The sequence below is a fragment of the Camellia sinensis genome, chromosome 9, assembly GCF_055761805.1.
Source record: "Camellia sinensis isolate YWXY chromosome 9, ASM5576180v1, whole genome shotgun sequence".
NCBI classification, from domain to species: Eukaryota; Viridiplantae; Streptophyta; class Magnoliopsida; order Ericales; family Theaceae; genus Camellia; species Camellia sinensis.
Window position 1 is genome coordinate 189590715 of NC_138969.1, and position 16784 is coordinate 189607498.

The 16784-nt window shown below is 41.4% G+C and overlaps 1 pseudogene; it reads right to left on the reverse strand.

Moving 5' to 3' along the window:
• Window positions 1–2923: 2923 nt before the first annotated feature.
• LOC114294080 (putative F-box protein At4g22030) lies at window positions 2924–8497 on the reverse strand (annotated as a pseudogene).
• Between the last annotated feature and the right edge of the window lie 8287 nt (window positions 8498–16784).

Sequence of the window (16784 nt, forward strand, 5' to 3'; positions counted from 1 at the left end):
TGGACTACCCTAGCTCTGTTTTTGGGTCTTGTGGTTGAATGATGTTAGTTTTGCATGCTTGTAGTTCAATGCACTTGCCTATCTTCGAGTTTTGAGGTTCGTTGCATGCATGTACTGAGATATTTCCATGTTTTGAGCCTATCATTCATCACATTTTAGAGCTTGTTTGAATGCCATGTTGCCATGTTTTCATCTCTTTAAATGCGTTTGAGAGTCGGGCTTGTATGCCCCATTTACCGACCATTGAATGAGCTCCATTTCGTTGCATTCCGAGCCATCATTTTAGGTCAATTTCCCACCATTTCAGACTTGCCTAGGGTCTGTTTGGGGTTGGTTTTGCTTTTGGTGCATTGCTTCGGGTACCTCTAGTGTAATGCACTTCACTAGTTTTGGTACCTGGCCCCCCTAGCTTGCATTGTGTGCCATGTTTGCATGTTTCGGGACCATTCCGTATCATGTTTCAGTGCTGGAAATTGCATGTTTGTATGCCATATTTCATCCTTTTCCATGCCTTGATAGAGTGGCATTTGATGCCTTAGGTTCGGTCCTTGGTATTCGTGCATGTGTGCACGTATTTCGGTTGTCTCATTTCCATCTAATGGCCACTGATGTGAGTGTGGCTGAGGTCCACTCATGTTGGTGTAAGTCCATCGTGCATTGTGTATGTCATTTCATAGCATTGTGTATGCTAGGTTGCATGTTAGAGCATTGTGTATGCCATGTTACATCGTGCATTGTGTATGCCATTTCGGTCCATAGCATTGCGTATGCTAGGTTGTATGTTAGTCGCATTGTGTATGCCATTCCATTTGTATTGCGTTTGGGATAGGAATTAGCCCAAGCACGAGAAACGAGGGACGTTTCATACTCCGAGTGACGGAACGTGTCTCAATTCCCGGTCGCTGACACTCCGGATTACCCATGATGGAGTTTAGGTTTTGTTGTGTTTTTATGTGCATTCATTTCACATCGAGTCGTGCAATTCGACTCCTCGGCCATCATGCATCGAGATGCGTGATTGATGGCACGAGGATCGAGGACTACACTCCTGAAGAGTAGTCATGCATACATATGCAAAAATACTTTGCTGTGCCCCTTTCTTGCTCTCTGTTGCAGCAAATTAGAAATCAGCAGCTTTCTAAAGCCTTGCACCGCATTCCGGCATTAAGTGTAAACAGAGGCGAATCGGGGCATCGCAATGGATTTCCGCGCCAAACAACTCAAGCATGCATCTTTCATCATTCGGAACAGAGCCGAGGCGGTCCATAGCTTGCATGCTAATTTACTTGCTTTCTTAGTTAAACTGTTAATTAATTAGGGTTTTGTACTTATTCGGATTGTAATTATTATTCAGACTGTATTATTTATTCGGACCCTCTGAGCGAGGGCACAACTGTAATAAGTGTGTGTGTGTGTGTGATGTATGTCTTCTAACCCCACGTCTTTCTCTCTTGTATTTACCCGCTTATGATGGTTAGATTAGGGCATGTTTCAATTAGCATACTTATGCTTGCATGTTTGCATCATTCATCTGTTTTGCATGCACCGGGCTCGGCGCATCATACTAACTGCATTTGTATTTCAATTCCAAATTGAATACGTGTTAGCTGTAGCATCATCATATGCCATTTTAGAATAGCCGAGCTTATTGTAGTTGCATTTTTGCATATGTTGCATTAGGCATTTTTGTATAGTTAGGATCATGCATGGATTTTTAACATAGCTTTTGTTTTGGCTTGGAGTACTCTGTAAGTACTTATGCTTTAGCATCCTTGCATGCGTGTGAGTGACTGCCATGATAGCATGCTTGCCATGAGGCTAACTGCTTATGTGATATAACTGCCTGAATGCCTGTGGGTGAAGGTTGGGTTATTTGGATTAGAATAATTCATCAATTGTGAGTTTTAAGCCCACTTGAGAGTGGCAAATCATCATGTTTTTCTAAGCCTACCTGAGGGTGGCAAATCCACATTTTAGCCTACTTGCGAGTAGCAAACCGTTTTTCGAAACAAACATGAAATGTTTCGTTCCAATTCAGGCGATCCAGTCTGTACTTGTATGCTGTGCACATCACATAGTAAATCTAGGCTAATAACCGGAATAAGAACGCATAATGTTTTCAAAACTAGATATCATTGTTAGTAGAGGCCGATCTTTGATCGGGCGAGCGGGGGTGCTCACGAAGTGACCTTCCCCAGTCGTACCCAAGTTCCCGAGCTGAGGCAACTTTGGTGATGACGGACACGTGGCCTTAGGCAACGAGTCAGGGTTTCCTAAATTTTCCAAAATAAAATATTTAGGTGGCGACTCTGTATCTGGCAAAGCAGTCCATGTTTGGCACTTCTTTCAAAACAATCTGTTTTCAAAAACGATTTGCTGGATTTAGACTCTTTGATGATTCATCGGTCTTGCATTGCACTCTGCGAGATTAGATACAGGACTGCGACTTTGAGTCCTGAACTGTAGTGAGCCCAAATGAACAGAACGGGACTCATCCTCCTGGGACGTTCGGGGACGTCTACAGCATCACACCAGGATCGTCTCATCAACTAGGCAAAATTTTTATATAATATTGTGCCTTATAAGAGTCAAACATGAGACGTCCAAGATTGGCAAAGAAAATGCACAAATTCGAACCCCTATCGTCATGGATGTTGTATGAAAATTACATATGATTATTATTATTTTTTGTTTTTCTCTACATTAATTCATTGGAATCACTCCACTTGATGATACATAAGATTATTGTCTTCTATTTTTGGTGAACATGAATGTCAATGAGCATGTTATAACTTGTGTAAAACACAATGTACTGATTCAGTATTATAATTCTTTCTTTCATTAACTCATTATTTTTACAATGAATAAATGAATGGAATTGATTTACAATATATGGACAAAATTACAAACAACTAAAGTCAGTGTTACATATATTACAATTGAATTGAATTGAATGAATTAGAAAAGATTGCTTGCAAACTCTTGCATGGCCTCTCCTTTAATTGAAGAAAAAGCTGCAAGGTCTTTTAACTCTGATAAGCTCCTTCCAAGCTGCAAAGCTACCTTCATTTCAAACATCTCCCCATTCTCTCTCCTCTCCACTTCTTCTTCCTTCAAATTTGATTCAATAGACTCTTCCATGAGCTTAAAGAAACCAGCATTGCTCCGGTACATCTCAAACACCATTCCAACTTGCCCGCCATGCTCGAATGCATTCACGACGGTTGACAAAGCGCCACCAACAACTCCAAGCACCACATCCCATGAGCCATGGCTAGGGCTTCCCACGAAAGCCGAGCCAATGGCTGCTAGGCCGGTTAGTAAAGGGCCGGAAATAGCTAACACCTTGTTCAATTTCAAGAACTTTTCACCTAACCTCAAGTAGTCATCCTTGTCTTTCCTTTTCAAAACTCTAACTATCTCTCTCATTTCCTCTTCCAACTTGTTGTTCCAACCATTCCTATTATTGATCTTTCTCCCATTGTATCTTATCGCTTGTCTCTTCTCCTGATGCAGAGGCCACCAGACGGCAGGTTCTACAGTTTTAGGGAATTTTTCAAGCATCACGCCTAATAAGGGAAGCGGGTAGTGTAGACACCCCATTTTTGACCGACCTTAAGACTCAGACGTCACCAGTTGAGCGCTCGGTGATATTGCATATAGTGCTCGTTCAGAAGTTTCAGAGTCTCGGCTGCGAGCCTTGCCTCCGGACTTCCGGACTCTTTCGTGCCTTGCCTCGGTTTGCGAACCAGTCTCTCTTTTCTCTGTTTTCTCTTCCCGGAGGGAGGGAGAGGTCTCGTAGACCATCTCTCAGTGGCCGTAGGCTACGTTTCGTGGTCGTAGGCCATTTTTTCCCGTTTGGAGCCCAGTTTCCGGTTTTTCGGAGCCGACGGCCGTGTTCCTCGGTTCGGGACCGCCTAACCACCTCCGTTTGCTCTGGTTTTTGGTATACACCTTATTTCCTCCCTTTTGAGGAACACTATGGCCTGAGAGACCAACTTCGTGGTCAAACGCCACCTCCGGTGCTTAACAGCCCATTTTCGGGGCCTCGGGCCGGGCGTTTCGGTCCCCGAACCTCCGTTTTGCATCCGTTTTGGTTCATTTTTGGTGGAGACCTTATTTTCATGGTTAGGAAGCTTGTAGGAGGGTGGGAGGCCAGCAATTGTTCCAAAAAACCAGTTTTATTTCTTCATCGCTCTCCGACGCCCGTTTTCCTCACTTGAAAGCCAATGTTGACCACCCTGGAGTCACTTTCTTGAACCCTAAACCCCATATTTGTGTTGTACACACCTGGGAGGCCACCAATATTTGGTGGCCGACCAGTAATTGTGCCTGAACCTTTTGACCCCCTCTAAAAAATGGTCTCTTCTCTCTTCTGGTTCACTTTTTCTGAGTTTCAACCACTTAGTTGTGTTGTGCACACATGGGAGGCCACCTTTTTGAGGTGGCCGACCAGTAATTTCGCTTGACCCCTTTGACCCTTGGTCGGCCGGCCATGGGAGGTGGTCGGCCGACCACCTGAACCCCCAAAACCTGGCCAGCCATGACCCCCACTCCCTGTTCCTTCCAGCTGTGACCTCTTTTCCCCCCCAGATCCTGTATCTGGGGGGGTGCCCTTTTGGGGGAAAATTTGAATTCATTTTCCCCCCTTTTCCTTCCCTCCTTTGCCTATATAACCAGCCCCTCAGCTGCATTTTCAGAGGTTACAAAAATTTGGTCTTGAGCCCTTGCACTCAATCTCTCTCTCCCTCTATTCCAACCCTCAAAACCACCTTGCTCCTACACCATTTCTACACCACCTCATAGCACCACACCTCCATCCTCCATTCCAGTAACTTGAGGCTGCTTTCCAGAGGTGAAGAACTCCCAAACTTGGCTCAAAAGTTGTTGGAGCATTGGTCTACAAGGGTGAGTCACTTTCTTCCCTTTTCTAGTCTTTTTTTGCTTTATATATAAGCCTTAGTTGCTTACATTTTTGGGCTCCGACCCTAACTTTAAATAGTCATATTTTGAGCCCCTTTTCATGTTTGATTAAGGGTCTTTCTCTATTTGAGGCCTCCTGCTATCACTTGCTTCTTTAACTCTATTTTAGGCCTTATTTTTGCATAGTATTTTGGCCTGTTCGTGAGCTGTTTTGGACTTTTCCATAAACTGTAAAATAGCTTTTTTTGAGCCCCTCTTCAACATTGTTGAAGGGCTCTCCTCTGTTTGAGGCCTCCTTCTATCACTTGCTTCTCTATCTCTCTTTTAGGCCAATTTTTGCATAGTACTTTAGGCCTATTTGTGAGCTGTTTTGAATCTTGCCATAAACTGTAAAATATCTTTTTTTGAGCCCCTCTTCAACATTTTTGAAGGGCTCTCCTCTGTTTGAGAACAGAAGCTGCCACTTGTCTCTTTATCCCTATTTTAGTCCTTTTCTTGCATGATAGTTTGGCCTTATTTGTGATTATTTCCGTGGCTTGATGTAAACTGTAAAGTGCCCTATTTTGAGCCCCTCTTCAACTTTGTTGAAGGGCTCTTTGCCATTTGGGGCCAGCTTCTGTCCCTTTGTGTTTAATCTCTATTTTAGGGCCTTTTTTGCATGATAGATTAGTCCTATTTGTGTTCATTTTTGAGGCTTGTTATAAACTGGAAATATGCATGTTTTGGGATTTTCTTGCATCTGTCTTCATGCTTCATGATAAAATAATGCATGTTTTGTATAGCTATAGGCCAATGCGAATGCCTGGTTTTGTATTTCGGGGCCATTCCATGCATCGGGTGCCATGTTTCCATGTTTCGGGATCATTTTGCATCACATTTCAGTGCTGAAACTTGCATGTTTGTATGCCATATTTCGTGCCTTGCCATGCCTTGTTAGAGTGGCATTTGTGCCTTAGGATCGGTCATCGGTTTGCGTGCATGTGTGCACGCATTTCAAGTGTCTCATTTTCATCTCATGGCTACTGATGTGAGTGTGGATCAGGTCCACTCATGTTGGTGTAAGTCCATCATGCATTGTGTATGCCATTTCATTTCATAGCATTGCGTATGCTAGGTTGTATGTTAGCGCATTGTGTATGCCATGTTACCTCGTGCATTGTGTATGCCGTTTCGTAGCATTGTGCATGCTAGGTTGTATATTAGTTGCATTCATGCATGTCATGCATATTGCATTGCGTTCGGGATAGGAGTTAGCCCGAGCACGGGAAACGAGGGACGTTTTGTACTCCGAGTGACGGAACGTGTCTCAATTCCCAGTCACCAACACTCTGGATTATCCATGATGAAGTTTAGGTCTTGTTGTGTCCATATGTGCATTCATTTCATATTGAGTCGTGCAATTTGACTCCTTGGCCATCATACATCGATATGCGTGATTGGTGGTACGAGAATCGAGGACTACACTCATTGAAAAGTAGTCATGCATACATATGTGAAAATACTTTGCCATGCCCCTTTGTTGCTCTCTGTTGCAGCAAATCAGAAATCAGCAACCTTCCGGAGCTTGGCACGCATCCCAAGAATAATTGCAAACAGAGGCAAACCGGGGCATCACGAAGGATTCTCCGCACAAGGCAACTCGAGCATGCATCATTCATCATCCGGAGCAGATTTGAGGCAGTCCCTGGCTTGTATGCCAATTTATTGCTTTCCTATTTTAATATGTTAATTAATTAGGGTTTTGTACATATTTGGACTGTATTATTTATTCATTTGGGACTGTATATTATTTATTCGGACTCTCTGCGCGAAGGCACAACTGTAATAAGTGTGCGTGTGTGCGATGTATGTCTTCCAACCCCACATCTTTCTTCCTTTTATTTACCCGCTTATGATGGTTAGATTAGGGCATGTTTCAATTAGCATACAGTATGATAGCATGTTTGCATTCATTCATCTGTCTTGCATGCATCGGGCTCGGCGCATCATACTAACTGCATTTGTATCTCAATTCCAAGTTGAATACATGTTAGTTGTAGCATTTCATATGCCATGTTTAGAATGGCCGAGCTTATCTTAGTTACATATTTGCATGTGTTGCATTAGGCATTTCTGTGTAATTAGGATCATGCATGGATTTCTAATTAGCTTCTGTTTTGGCTTGGAGTACTCGGTAAGTTTTATGTTTTAGCATCCTTGCATGCGTGTGAGTGACTGCCATGATAGCATGCTTACCATGAGGCTAATTGCTTATGTGATATAACTGCCTAATGCCTATGGGTGAAGGTTGGGTTATTTGGATTGGAACAATTCATCAAATGTGTGTTTTAAGCCTACTAGATAGTGGCAAAATCATGTTTTCTAAGCCCACCCGAGGGTGGCAAATCCATGTCTTAGCCTACTTGCGGGTAGCACCATCAAACCACTTTAAAAAATAAACATGAAATGTTTTGTTCCAATTCAGACGATCCAGTCTATACTTGTATGCTGTGCGCATCACATAGTAAATCTAGGCTAATAACCGGAATAAGAACGCATAAAGTTTTCAAAACTAGATATCATGGTTAGTAGAGGCCGATCTTTGATCGGGCGAGCGAAGGTGGTCACGAAGTGACCTTCCTCAATCGTACCAAAGTTCCCGAGCCGAGGCAACTTTGGTGATGACGGACACGTGGCCTTAGGCAAACAAGTCAGGGTTTCCTAAATTTCCCCAAAATAAAACATTTAGGTGGCGACTCTGTATCTGGCAAAGCAGTCTATGTTTGGCACTTCTTTCAAAATCTGTTTTCTCAAAACGATTTGCCAGATTTGGACTCTTTGGTTCAGATTAAGAACCGTGGCAATTTGAGAGTCCGAACTGTAGTAAGCCCAATACGAGCGGAACGGGGGAGTCATCCTCCCGGGGCATTCGGGGGACGTCTACAGGTAGGCCTTGTCAAGTGCCAAAACCTTTTCCATTGCCTTCTTCACATCGTTCATGGTTGGATTCCCAATGCACACCATTGTGTGAATTTCTTCGTGGAGTTGGTTAAACAACCTAGAAGCGTTTCGTTGCTCTTCGGTGAGTTGAGATGGTTGAATCTTGTTCATGATATTACATCCCAGTAGCTGCCAAATATAACAAAGTGGAAGAGAGCTTAAGGGACACAAGGGCAGCGCCACCACCTACTCCGGTGGCTGCAATGCCCGCCACTGTAGCGGCTGTAAGAGTGATTGCATTAATGGAGGTTAAAAGAAGGCTATTCCAGTTGTTTCTTTGCTCTCCAATATTCTTATGCATCTCCACTCTATCCACGATAGCTTCCATGATCGCATAAAGCTTTGCTATCACCGTAGGATCATCAGAAACCCTAGTATCATATTTAGGAGAAGAGTTAGTGTTTGTATTTGTGTAACCACTTCTGATTTCTAACTCTTCCACCAAACCTCTAGTTTTGGTGAGGTTGGGAAGAGAAAGTAGACCTCCATGGCGGAGCTTCGGTATATGGATGCCAGCTCTGATAATCTCTCTTCGACAACATGAAGATGATGAAGTCGATGAGAACATCAAGCTTGAAGCTTTAAGGCTGGCCATAATTTATTGGCTTTGGATTAGAAGAGTGCTTTGTGTGAGAGGTAGTTTTATATCTGGGTGTTGACAGTATTGAATGGTTTAGGCTTGTGATCGTGTGGATCGATATTTAAAACCTAGTTGTGATTTGGGTTATGGAGTTTAGAGTTTGATTGAAGAGTGTATTGAATTTGAATGGAAATATGTGGCTTGGTATATATAGAGACAGAGGTTGGGGTTGACCAGCAAAGGAGCAACTGTTCAAAGTTTTGATTTGGTATTCCATTGTTTAGAATATTACTGAGTCTTTGTTTTGTTTTGTTTTATTTATTATTTTGCTTCATTGATTTCAAAAAACATAACAACGAGTTAAGAACCTTGAAATAGTCCAACTCAACCGTTATTTTGTCTTTTGCCATTCCTAAAACAGAACTTGTACTAATGACAACGACACATATGGAAAGCATTCATGTTTTGGGTAAAGTATGATGGATCTCAAATATGGATTCATATTTTATTTTATGTTTGTGTCTTATATTGTAAAAATATTTTGTGTTCGTAGCTCAAATGTAGAATTTTATGTTAAAATGATATGTTGAGTGTAAATTTAGCGAAATGAATTTGTTCATATATTTCAATTATGAATAATTTTTTTTTTTGTATATAAAGCCATCAACTTCATTTCTATTACCAATTATAATATTAGGAATATAGAAATCAAACACAAAATGTGTTACAGAGACCAAACACAAAATAAAAAATAAATGTCTCGCAATGTAGGCCCCCCTCATTAGGAGGTATTTGTGTTATGCACTCAGATTTATTGCTATGCTATAATATATAATAAGTATTTGTCACCTTAATTGAATATTAATTAAATTTATGTAAGGCCCATAATTGTCATTAATATCCAATCAAAAACACTAAATGCTTAATTATCCAGAAAGCCAATTTTGAACCAACTATCAAATACCAGCTGGTCAAAAAAAAAAAAAAAAAAACTCTCAAATAAAGGAATATTATTTCTGTTAAAAGTTTTATTTTGTTGCATTTCACACTTATGACAAATATTTTAAATTATAGGTGTTTGCAAAAAGTTTTGGGATATATAATAGAATAATCTCTCTTCATAATAAGACTGTTGATTTCAAAATGAAACCACGCCCCATTTGTTTTGACGTAAAATATTTTATATAAAAATATAAATTTCTTACAAAATTGATTTTACACACAAAAAAAAAAAAAAAATGTTTTTGTTTTAAATTTCCGGCTTTTGGTTGACAATTGGAATAAAAACATTTTATTGCCTAAAAGAGAAAATTTGATTCAATAAAGTGTCATTTTTGACTTTTAAGTCAGTTAAGATATTTATTTGAAAAGGTTAAATGTGTTGAAAAGATAGTAAGTGAGAATCAACTTTGTAAAAATTGGCTTATGAAATTTTTAAAGGTAAGTCATTTAAAAAAAAAAATGATGCAAAAATATTTTTCTTAAAAAATATTTTACTCACTTTTTTTTTTTCCGAACCAAATAGCAAAAAATAAGTAAAATATTTTTGACAAAAATATTTTATGTCGAAATAAATGGAGCCTACATGTTATTCATAGTTCTGAGACTTAATCTTGCCACAATAGCTTTGAGAGAATTCATAGTAGACATAATATATATTTGTGCACATTAGACAATTATTGATAGAAAATGTTAAATATACAAAATTTTTACACAGAAAATTTAAACAGATTGATATGTCCATGACATGTTTTTGTAATATGAACAACAGTGATTAGCTTTTAATCTACAATCAATAGATTTAAGGATGTGCTTGAAGAAATATTGAAACTGATTTTTTTCATTATTAGAAAAGATATTACACTTGGGGTATATATACTCATACACAGCACACTAACCTCACCTAACTAACTAACCATATATCTAACTTTTATGGTATACACAACACACTAACCTCACCTAACCAACTAACCATATTTCTAACTAACTAAGATATTGTTACAATGTAACTAACTCACGCACACATACATACACATGCACAGCTAAGTCTATAGCTCCTTTGTTTTATCAGTAAGGATTGAAGCTTGAGTTGTGGTTGTAGTCATAGACTTTTCAGCATTAGGCATGGCTTTTGCTTTTGTAGTCTCGATTTCCTCAGCCCCCTGCAAGCTGATGGGAAGAGTAGTGACCAGAAGCTTGGCCTGTAAAAAATGAAATCTGGATACTAATAAGGGCTTGGTAAAACTATTTGGTAACTGTAGGCACATACTGAATTGCAATTTTTTTAGCAGACATCTTGTCCCTAATAAAATGACAATCCATTTCTATATGTTTTGATCTAGTATGAAAAACAGGGTTAGAAGCAAGGGCTATGGTTGAGAGATTGTCACACCATAGAATAAGTGTGGTGAGAGCAGAAATACCTAAGTCTGTCATGTTATTAAGAGTTGTGAAGGTAACAAAGCACCTGGACCTGATGGGTTTAATTTGATATTCTTTAAGAAATGCTGGGGAATAGTCAAACCTGAGGTAATGCAATTCTTTAGTGAGTTCCATTAGAATGCCACTCTAGTTAGTGGTTTAAATAGCTCATTCATTGCTCTAATTCCCAAACTGGATAGCCCATCAATCTTGAATGAATATCGGCCCATTAGTCTTATTGGTTCCATGTACAAAATTCTGGCTAAAGTCTTGGCAAATAGAATGAAGCACATGATGCCAAAGATCATTAGTGAGTCACAATCATCAATTTTGAGGGGTAGGAATATACTGGATGGGATCCTTATTGCAAATGAGTTAGTTGATGGGTGGAGAAAATCGAATAAGAAAGGCTTGGTGTTGAAACTAGACTTTGAGAAGGCTTATGATTCAGTCAATTGGGAATTCTTGTTCAATATGTGTGCCAATTTCGGATTTGGAGAAAGATGGGTGCGATGGATGAAAGCCTGTGTAACCTCCACAAAAGTGTCAGCTTTAGTGAACGGTTCACCTATCGAGGAGTTTTGGCCACAGAGAGGTCTACGGCAAGGTGACCCACTGTCCTCCTTTCTCTTCAATATAGTGGTTGAGGGTTTGAATATTTTGTTTGACAGAGCCAAGGAAATGGGTTTAATTGAAGAAGTTGTCATAGGTAATCATGGGGTAAAAGTAACGCATTTGTAATTTACTGATGATACAATACTGTTTTGTGACGCTAAGTGGGTGGAAGTGGTGACCATCAAAAGAATACTCAGGTGTTTTGAACTTATATCAGGGCTGAAAATTAACTATCATAAGTGTGTGATTGCGGGTGTGTAGACACCCCATTTTTGACCGACCTTAAGACTCAGACGTCACCAACTGAGCGCTCGGTCATGTTGCAAATTGTGCTCGTTTTGAGGTTGCAAAGTCTCGGCTGAGAGCCTTGTCTCCGGACTTCGAGACTCTTTTGTGCTTTGCCTCGGTTTGCGAATCAGGTCCTGTTTTCTCTGTTTTCTCTTCCCGAAGGGAGGGAGAGGTCTCGTAGACCATCTCTCAGCGGCCGTAGGCTACGTTTCGTGGTCGTAGGCCATTTTTTCCGTTCGGAGACCAGTTTCCGGTTTTCGGAGCTGTCGGTCGTGTGCCTCGATTCGAGACCGCTTAACTATCTCCGTTTGCTCTGATTTTTGGCACACACCTTGTTTCCTCTCCTTAGAGGGACACTGTGGCCCGGGAGACCACATTCGGGGTCGCACGCCACTTCCGGCGCTTAACAGTCAGTTTTCGGGGCCCTCGGGCCGCGCGTTTTGGCCCCCGAACCCTCGTTTTGCACCGGTTAGGGTTCATTTTTGGCATGGAACCTATTTTCATAGTTAGAAAGGTGGTAGTATGGTGGGAGACCACCTTTTCCTCTTGGAAACCAACTTTTTCCTCGGAGACCACTTTTTTCTCTCTTCCAGCCAGTTTTCTTGTCGGGAAACTGGTCTCCCTCACTTTTAGGCCATAATTTCTGGTCTCCCATACCACCATTGTGTTGTACTCATCTGGGAGGCCACCAATATGGGTAGGCCGACCAGCTTTTTTTTCTGACCCTTTTGAACCTTGCTAGAAAGCTGGTTTTCCTCTCTCCTGGGCCACAATTTCTAGTCTCCCACCATACCACTGTGTTGCACTCATTTGGGAGGCCACCAATTTGGTATGGCCGACCAGCTATTCAACTTGACCCTTTTGACCCCTGGTTGGCCGACCAGTGGGAGTGGTCGGTCGACCACGTTGGCTGGTCGGCCAGCCTTCTGCTTTTTGGTCTTTTTGAGTGCATTACAGCTGTGCCAAATCTTCCTTAAGAAGACAAATAAAAGGGTCAAATCTTGGAGGATGGGGCAAATGCCTCCCAGAAGCTTGACCCTTTTGGTCTAGCTTCTTCAAGAAGCTTGACCCTTTTGGTTTAGCTTCTTTTAGAAGCTTGCACCCTTTACTTGAGGCTTCTCCAAGAAGCCTTGGCCCTTTGTCTTCTATAAGAGAGGCTCTCCTCTCCATTGGCAAAGGTTGAACACTTTTGGCTGGAGCATACATCCACTTCCCTCCATAGCTCTCTTCTTCAAGCTCCAAACCCCATTGTTCTTGCACCCATTACACTACACCTCCTAGCACAACACCTCCACCATCCATCCAAGCACCTTGGAACTAATTTGCAGAGGTTGAAGGCTCATTACCTTGGTCCAGAAGTTGCTAAGGGTCGGCTCTACAAGGGTAAGCCTCTATTTCCCCATTTTTTGCATTATTTTGCTTCATATCTTAGCCCTATTTGCAAGCAGTTTTGAGTTTCGACATAAACTGAAAAAAGTTTTTTTTTGAGCTCATAAACATGTTTTCTTAAGGTCATTTTTCTGTTGGGGGTCATCTACTCCCTTCCATGCTCCATTTCCTCATGTTTTGAGCTATGCATTTGAGCATTTGCATTGGCCTTGGTTTGGCCATTTAGCCATTGAAATCCAGTGGATTTTCAGTGGCTAACATGTTTCTTTGAGCTTCAAAATCATAGAGGGGTGACCCTCTCACCCCTTGTTCGCTTTACTAGCTTTGTTGGCCTTTCAAAGGGCCCCTTATTTGCATGTTTTGAAGTCATGTTTCAGGCCCTATTTGGTGAGTTTTAAGGTCTGCATAAGCTCTGTCCAGAGCCCTTTTGGCCATTTTGAATGTCTATTATGCATGTGTAGAACAATCCTATTCAAGCCCTTTCAAAGGGGCTTTCACTTGCATGCTTCCTAGACTAATTTCAAGGCCTTTTTGGTGGGTTTTAGGACCCTCATAACCTTTGTCTAGAGGTGGTTTTGCCATTTTGTGTGTCCATCATACATGTGTAGAATAACCTCTTGCATGGCCTTTCAAAGAAGCACTTCATTCTTGCATGTGTTGACTGAGTTTCAGTGGTTATTTGGGCATATTTTGGCATGGCATACTTCTGTTTCTGGTTGGTTTGGTGAGCCCTCATGTGCTTCATATACGTATAGTGTAAATCATGGTTCACTAGCTTACTTCGCATGCTTTGTTGACCCTTCATGTTAGCAATTTTTGGCCATACCTTAACTGATATTGTGCATATTTTGGACTGCCCTAGCTCTGTTTTTGGGTCTCATGATTGAATGATGTTTGTTTTGCATGCTTGTAGTTCAATAACCATGCTTAACTTTGAGTTTTGAGGTCCATTCCATGCATATACTGAGGTGTGTTCATGTTTTGGGCCCATTATACATCATATTTCAGAGCTTGTTTGAATGCCATATTGCCATGTTTTGTACTCTTTAAATGTGTTCGAGAGTCGAGCTTGTATGACTCATTTACCGACCATTGAATGAGGTCCATTTCTTTGCATTCCGAACCATCATTTTAGGCCATTTCCCCACTGTTTCAGACCTACCTAGGGTCTATTTGGGGTTGGTTTTGCCATTGGTGCATTGCTTTGGGTACCTGTAGTGTAACGCACTTCACTAGTTTCGGTACCCGGGTCATCTAGCATGCATTAGGTGACGTATTTGCATGTTTCAGGACTGTCTTTTATGCCATTTCAGAGCTGTATCATGTGCCATTCTATGTCATATTTCATCATTTGCCATGCTTAGTTAGAGTTGCATATTGCGCCTTAGGATCGGTCCTTTGCATTCGTGCATTTTTTGCATGTATCTCGGTTGTCTCATTTTCATCACATGGCCACTGATTTGGGCACGGCTGAGGCCTCTCCATTTTGGTATAAGTCCATCGTGCATTGTGTATGCCATGTTACAATGTGTTGTGCATGTTATGTTGTTGTGTATGCCATCTTATTTCCTTGCATTGCGTATGCTAGGTTGTTAGTCACATTGTGTATGCCATATGGTTCATAGCTTTGTGTATGCTAGTAGCATGTTTGCATCTCATCCTTGCATGTTTGCATGATTAGGTCGCATTGCATTTGTGCATATTATGCCATCCTTATTTGTTGCATTGTGTTTGGAGTAGGGTTTAGTCCAAACAAGGGAAGTGACGAAACGTGTCTCGATTCTCGGTCACCGACACTCTTAACTGTCTATGATAGAGTTGTTGGCTTTACTTGCTTAAATGTGCATTCATTCCATACTAAGTAGTGCAATTCGACTTCTCGGCCATCATGCATCGGGATGCGTGATTGGTGGCCCGAGGATCGAGGACTACACTCCCTAGAGCTCATGCAATGACGAGGAGAGTGGTCGTGCACACATTTGTTGAAAATACATTGCCTTCTCTCTTTCTTGCCTTTGTTGCAGAAAAACCAGAATCTAGGGGCAGAAAGTGGTCGGCCCACCAGGTTTTCTGGCAGGCCGACCACCTTTTTTGGTTCCCACCATAAAGGGTGGTCGGCAGGTGTCTCCCAAGCCAATATCTGGTTGGCAGCCTTCCCAGGGTGGAGTTTCAGCCTCTTGGAGCCTTGTGCAAATTTCTAAAATCAGTTGCAAACAAAGGCGAGACGAGGCATCACGATGGAATTTCCCGACGAGGCGACTCGAGCATGCATGCATCCATCGTCACCCAAAACAGAGCCGAGACAGTCACATTCATGTAGTTTACATGCTTACTTAGCTAGTTTTTTAATTAGTTAATGTTGTGTAATAATTAGCTGTAGCTGTTATTTATTCGGACTGTATTATTTATTCGGACCCCTCAAGGGGGGGCAATGTTGTAATAAGTGTGCGTGTGTGTGATGTATATCTTCCAACCCCACGTCTTTCTCCCTTTTATTTATCAGCTTATGATGGTTAAATTAGGACATGTTTCAATTAGCATACTTATGCTCGCATGTTTGCGTTCATCTGTATTGCATGCACCGGGCTCGGCGTATCATACTAACTGCATTGTATTTCAATTCCGAGTTGAATACTTGTTAGTTATAGCATTTCACATGCCATCTTTAGAATAGCCGAGCCTATTGTAGTTGCATTCCTGCATGTGTTGCATTAGGCATTTCAGCATAGTTAGGATCATGCATGGATTTTTAACATAGCTTCTGTTTTGACTTGGAGTACTTTGTAAGTGTTTATGCTTTAGCATCCTTGCATGTGTGTGAGCGACTGTCATGATAGCATGCTTATCATGAGGCTATGTGCTTATGTGATATACCTGCCTGAATGCCTGTGGGTGAAGGTTGGGTTGCTTGAGTTGGAATAATTCTTCGAAACTCGTGTTTTAGCCTACTTGCGAGTAGCAAACTTCAATCCATTTTCAAAACAAACGGATATGCGATACTTTGTTCCAACTTAGGCAATCCAGTCTATACTTATATGCTGTGCGCATCACATAGTAAAATCTAGGCTAATAACCGGAATAAGAGCACATAATGTTTTCAAAACTCGATATCATGGTTAGTAGAGGCCGATCTTTGATCGGGCGAGCGGGGGTGCTCACGAAGTGACCTTCCCCAATCGTACCCAAGTTCCCAAGCCGAGGCAACTTTGGTGATGACGGACACGTGGCCTTAGCCAAACGAGTCAGGGTTTCCTAAATTTTTGAAAATAAAATATTTAGGTGGCGACTCTGTATCTGGCAAAGCAGTCCATGTTTGGCACTTCTTTTAAAAAAATCTATTTTCAAAAAATGATTTGCTGGATTTGGACTCTTTGATGATTCATCGGTCTTGCATTGCACTCTGCGAGATTAGATACAGGACCGTGACATTTGAGTCCTGAACTGTAGTGAGCCCAAATGAACAGAACGGGATTTCCCTCCTGGGACGTTCGGGGACGTCTACAATTTCTGGCGACTCTGCTGGGGTGTTAGAGAACTTGACTCGAACTCATGATATCTGGTTTTGACTACACTTATGTGTTTCTTTGCA